This window comes from Eumetopias jubatus, unplaced genomic scaffold (genome assembly GCF_037043125.1).
Source record: "Eumetopias jubatus isolate StellerSeaLion01/CBP00866 unplaced genomic scaffold, mEumJub1_p1.0 scaffold_4, whole genome shotgun sequence".
Taxonomy (NCBI): Eukaryota; Metazoa; Chordata; class Mammalia; order Carnivora; family Otariidae; genus Eumetopias; species Eumetopias jubatus.
The window spans coordinates 186,405,464-186,410,965 of record NW_028274810.1 but is presented as its reverse complement, the minus strand read 5'-3'; positions in this window follow the sequence as shown (position 1 = coordinate 186,410,965).

Sequence of the window (5,502 nt, the reverse complement as noted above, 5' to 3'; positions counted from 1 at the left end):
TAGAGGGGGCAGTTATAGGTAAGCAAAGAACGAGACTAGACTAACCCATATAGTGGTGGGTTAGAGTTGAAGACATCAGTTTTGTAAAATAAATGCAGATGATTACACATACAGATCAGTTAATATTACATATTTGGAGACATGGTAGTATACACACATATTTCTTTGCTGTGCCAGTAAGAAAGTGCCAAAAGGAAACAATACTCCACTAGTAATGAGCACACATAGCCCCCAGATCTTAATTTTAATTCCATCCTCAATAAAAAGAAACAGGATCCTTGGAGAAATGATTGATATTAAGAATGGGAGAGGAAAAATACAAGATGAGATTGGAGCACCTTGTAGTGCCAGAATGTAAGTGTGCACAAACAACAACAACAACAAAAAATCATAAAACCCAAAATAATGGGGACATATGAAAGGGGCATTAGGAGTCAAATGAATGATCTTCCATTGACCAAAGCTGGAATCTTTGAACAACAAAATAAATAGGATCAGATTATAACTCAATGTATAAAATAAATAAATGAACAAGCAAATAAATAAATATCTATTCATACTGACATAAATAAATGATTAAATTTTGTATCTCAACTTGACTGGCTATGGGGTGTACAGATTAAATTTTATTTCTGATGGTATCTGTGAGGGTGTTTCCAGATGAGATTAACATTTGAATTGGTGGATTAAATGAAGTAGATTTCCCTTCACAATGTGGGTGGTCATTGTCCAATCCAATGAGGACCTGAGAAGAACAAAAGGCAAAGATGAAGGAATTCACACTTTTCCCTACATCACTGAGCTGAGACATCTTAGCTCATCTTCTCTGGCCTTTGGACTGGCATTTACACCATTGACTCTTCAGGTCTAAGGCCTTTGGATGTTCACTGAACTACACAACTGATTTTCCTGGGTCTCCAGCTTGTAGACAATAGATTTTGAGATGTTTCACCCTCCATAATACAGTGAATTAATTCCTCATAATAAATCTCCATTATATACTTGTTTTGTTTTTCTGGAGTACCTTGACTAGTACATAGGCTGTGCATAGTGACTTCCTTTGGTAGAGCATAAAGTAGAATATGGAAAGGAAGGGTAAAAAAGAAACTTTGCAGTGGAGAAACTTCAACCAGGTGATCAAAATCACAAATGATAAATCATGTTGTGGTATGTGCACTCACTATGATTTGGTGAAAGTGGCATTATACTTTTGTGCTCTTCCTTCCCCAAATCAATTAACTCAGTTTAATCATGAGAAAAACATGAAAAGCCTGAGAAACTGTGACCTCCAATAGAAGCATGACCACTAAACATAATAGAGTACATATTGAAAATAATTATTAAAAAATTAAATGGAATCCTCTGGTTTCTCTTCAGATTGCATAAATCTTTCACCTTTTAAAAAATTAAATGGGGCTAATTTCTAGATTTCTGAATTTTTTTTGGTAAGGGTGTTTTTATGTCTGTTTTTTCAGAGTATGTGTCCCAATTAATAATTACACAAATAATATTTTCTTTGAGTACAACCATGATTCATCAAGAAATTTAGGGGTATTTTTCACAAAGTTTGCAATCTAGATACAATGTATCTTCAAACAAGCAGTGGCACACTTTGTAATGCTAACTTTCATAGAAGTCAGTGATGCCATGTACAAGGGTGTCTGGCAAAAATCTAGCCTGTACTTAGTTTTCCAAGCTGCATACACTGATATAGTGGATATACTTGGACAAAGGAAGAACATTTTTCTAATATGGGCAGGAGAAACATGATTATATTTCTACTGCTATTTCCTATCAATGAAGAATATCATCAGCTCAGCCAAGCCAGAAACCAGTCTGTTCTTTGACTTCAATCACTACATTACACAAATCCAATTAATCAATTCCTTTGCTTCTACTCAATTTGCATCAGTGATATAGTAACACTTAGGTTACATTCCAAAAAAGTTGACTTCAAGACCAAGATTCCTATGCAAATTATTAAAAAGGCAGTGCTCTTTAGAGAAATCAGAAAGGCAATCAGGAAAGCAGGACAGGCCTAGGGAAAAAGACAAAGATGTGATTACAATCGAATATTAGCTTTAGTGTGAATCCACAGGGAAGCTCTGGTTTGTCCTGGAGACAAGGGAGTGGGCTTTCTTTCATACTTCCAAACTAGTGAGTCGTTGCTTCCAAACCCAGGTTCTCTGTGCATGTTGTTCCATTGGAACAGAATTGTACATGTAAACCTTAGAATTTAAGAGTGAATCCTACAAACAAAAGTACATAGAAAACAAGAGTTGGGCTCATAGAAATGCTCAAAGAAATGTAAGGAGATCTGGGAGAAGCATCAACTTTCATAATTCCTATATGCTACAATTTTTAACCTACTACCACCTCTTGCCCAGAACATTTATTTCCTCCCTATTCTGTCTCTTTGCCAAAAGTTTTGTCCTGTTCTAAAAATCCACAATGCTACAACCATAGCAACCTTTCAGAAACAAAGATCTGATTTTGTTGCCTCCTATTTGATACTTTTCAGAAATTTTCCACCACCTTTATTTTAAAGTCTATTATTTAATATGACACAGAGAAGATTGTATGACCTGGATCCTCCTGGCATTTTCACCTCTTCCCCTTTACAGCATATATTTTAATCATATTAAACTATTGGTTATGACTTGATATGTCAGATTCTATTTTACACTCGACCTTCACTTGTATCTTCTTTAGCTGGAATGCCCTCCCCTGTTCCTGTATTATTCTCCCTTATCTTTCAGAGTTAACTCACCTGTTGCATATATTGAGATGCAATATATGACCTCTGTCCATCCTATAACTCCTGCTGAAAGCTCTTTTATGTGTCCTGCTTTTGTTTTTCCATGATAACCTCTGTAATGCCACACAGAAGATTGTAGAATATATTTTTAATTGTTCATTTATCAGTATCCACAAGGAGATTATGACCACATAAATCCTGGGGTTGTTTCATATGAATCAGTGTATCCTTGTGTGAGAATAATACTTGATGCATTATAGTAATTTAATAAGTACTATTGATAATTAAATATTGAGAAGGAAATGTTGAAATAAAGATATGGGAGCTTTCATATCACTTTGTCCAATATAACTCTGTTCAAATGAATAATTTCCACCCTGCATAAATTTTATAAAAGTTGCTTATGGTAAGCTTTTATTTGTAGGTCTTTTGTGTTATAAAACTTGCATAAATGTGAGCAATAAGAAATAATTTCTTGATTTCATTGAGAATAGATATGTTATCAAAACATCATCCAAGTGTAATTCAATTCTAAATATAAAAACTACAAATAAGGAATGCTCAGCAACATTTAATAAAATATGTCAAGCTTGATAAATGCCTACTGCAAGCAATTCATTAACTCTTATGAGAGAAAACAAATATTTAATGAAATAGTAGCACCTCAAGCAAGTGTGAACATTCTTTGAGATTGCTTTAATTGAATGAAGCATTCAAATATATTTCAAACTCATGTACTTAAACTCATCAACCCCATCTCTAGGGGGCAGCTGAAGGTAACTGACATTAACAAGCTAGGCTAAATGTTTCATATTTACCAGGGTATTTACAAGATCTAAAGGTTTATAAAGAAATAAGAACATCTTAAAATTCTATATAAACAAGAAGTTTGTTATGGCCTATTACATTTATAGATGTTCACTTGTTTCCATGGAGAGCAATATTCAGATGGAGTATATCTTGATGACGCTTCTAGGCAGAGTGCTGTGGATTTAAAGATTCTTGGGAAAATAGCCAGAGAAACAATTCGGGGGTGATATCTGTAATCTGCATGTGTGGATTCAGGCAATTTTTTAGTCATCTCTTTCTCTAAGGAAGGGGGCATCCACCGCAGAGAACATGTGTATGAATTAAGCACTTTAGCTTTCATTTTTAAAAGGGTACATTTTTTTATACATGATTCATTTTAATGGTTGTTTAGCTAATTGAGCACACAGCAGTACTTGTTCAGATACTAATAGTTTCAGCAGTAGGTATGTTCAAATTTAAATTTTTGGAATTCCTAGTTATTATGACAACAGTTAAGTGAAAGATTCTGAGAATGACCTTTTAATTCTGGGGATGTGAGTTGTTTTGTGTATGTGAAAGATTATTGCTTCTTTTAGCTAAATTTCCATAATTTAGATTCAATTCATGTCTTTTCTCATGAAAGTAGTTTAATAATTAATATCTTCTAATTTTCTGCCAATCTGAAATATTAATATATTAAGACTTCCAAATTTGAGAACTCACTTTTTCCACCTGACCTAGCCAAACCTATTTTCATTCCTAAATTTATGACTAATGCAAAGTAGAAACCCATTTTCAAATTTTGATGACATGAAGAATTAAGGTGATCTTTCTAGTGTTATTATAAGAATACATGTATTTACCATATGTAAAGAAAAGACTTAGTTCTTTATGCTTCTTTTTTCCCAACAATAAAGTTTGTTGTTTTTGTTTTTTAGGTGAATCACATTTTATTTTTGTATCTTTAACTTCTGATGCCCAAGTTATATCTAGATCATTATTTTTGTGCAGTCTATGATTTCTAGATTTGGCGATCATCTGAGATCTTGTTCTGAGTACATGTCGTGATTTCATTGATTTCTGCTCCTGATCTGTGACCCTGGATGGAGGAAGTGTGCGTGATGGATAAGAACTCCTATAGACCTACATTTGGTTTGAATCTCAACTCTAAAATTTACTGACTGTAGGAATGTCAAAAGTTAATATCTCTGGGCCTCAAGTTTCTTATCTGCTAAATGAAGTTCTATTTTTTATAACTTCATTTTATTATGTTATGTTAGTCACCATACAATACATCATTAGTTTTTGATGTGGTGATCCACGATCCATTGTTTTCATATAACACCCAGTGCTCCATGCAATACATGCCTTACTTAATACCCATCACCAGGCTAACCCATCCCGCCACCCCCTTCCCCTCTAGAACCCTCAGTTTGTTTCTCAGAGTCCATAATCTCTCATGGTTCATCTCTCCCTCCCATTTCCCCCCCTCATTTTTCCCTTCCTTCTCCTAATGTCCTCCATGCTATTCCTTATGTTCCACAAATAAGTGAAACCATATGATAATTGACTTTCTCTGCTTGACTTATTTCACTTAGCATAATCTCCTCCAGTCCCATCCATGTTGATGTAAAAGCTGGGTACCCATCCTTTCTGATGGCTGAGTAATATTCCATTGTATATATGGACCACATCTTCTTTATCCATTCATCTGTTGAAGGGCATCTCAGCTCTTTCCACAGTTTGGTTATTGCAGACATTGCTGCTATGAACATTGGGGTGCATATGGCCCTTCTTTTCACTACATCTGTGTCTTTGGAGTAAATACCCAGTAGTGCAATTGCTGGGTCATAGGGTAGCTCTATTTTCAATTTTTGAGGAACCTCCACACTGTTTTCCAAAGTGGCTGTACCAACTTGCATTCCCACCAACAGTGTAAGAGGGTTCCCCTTTCT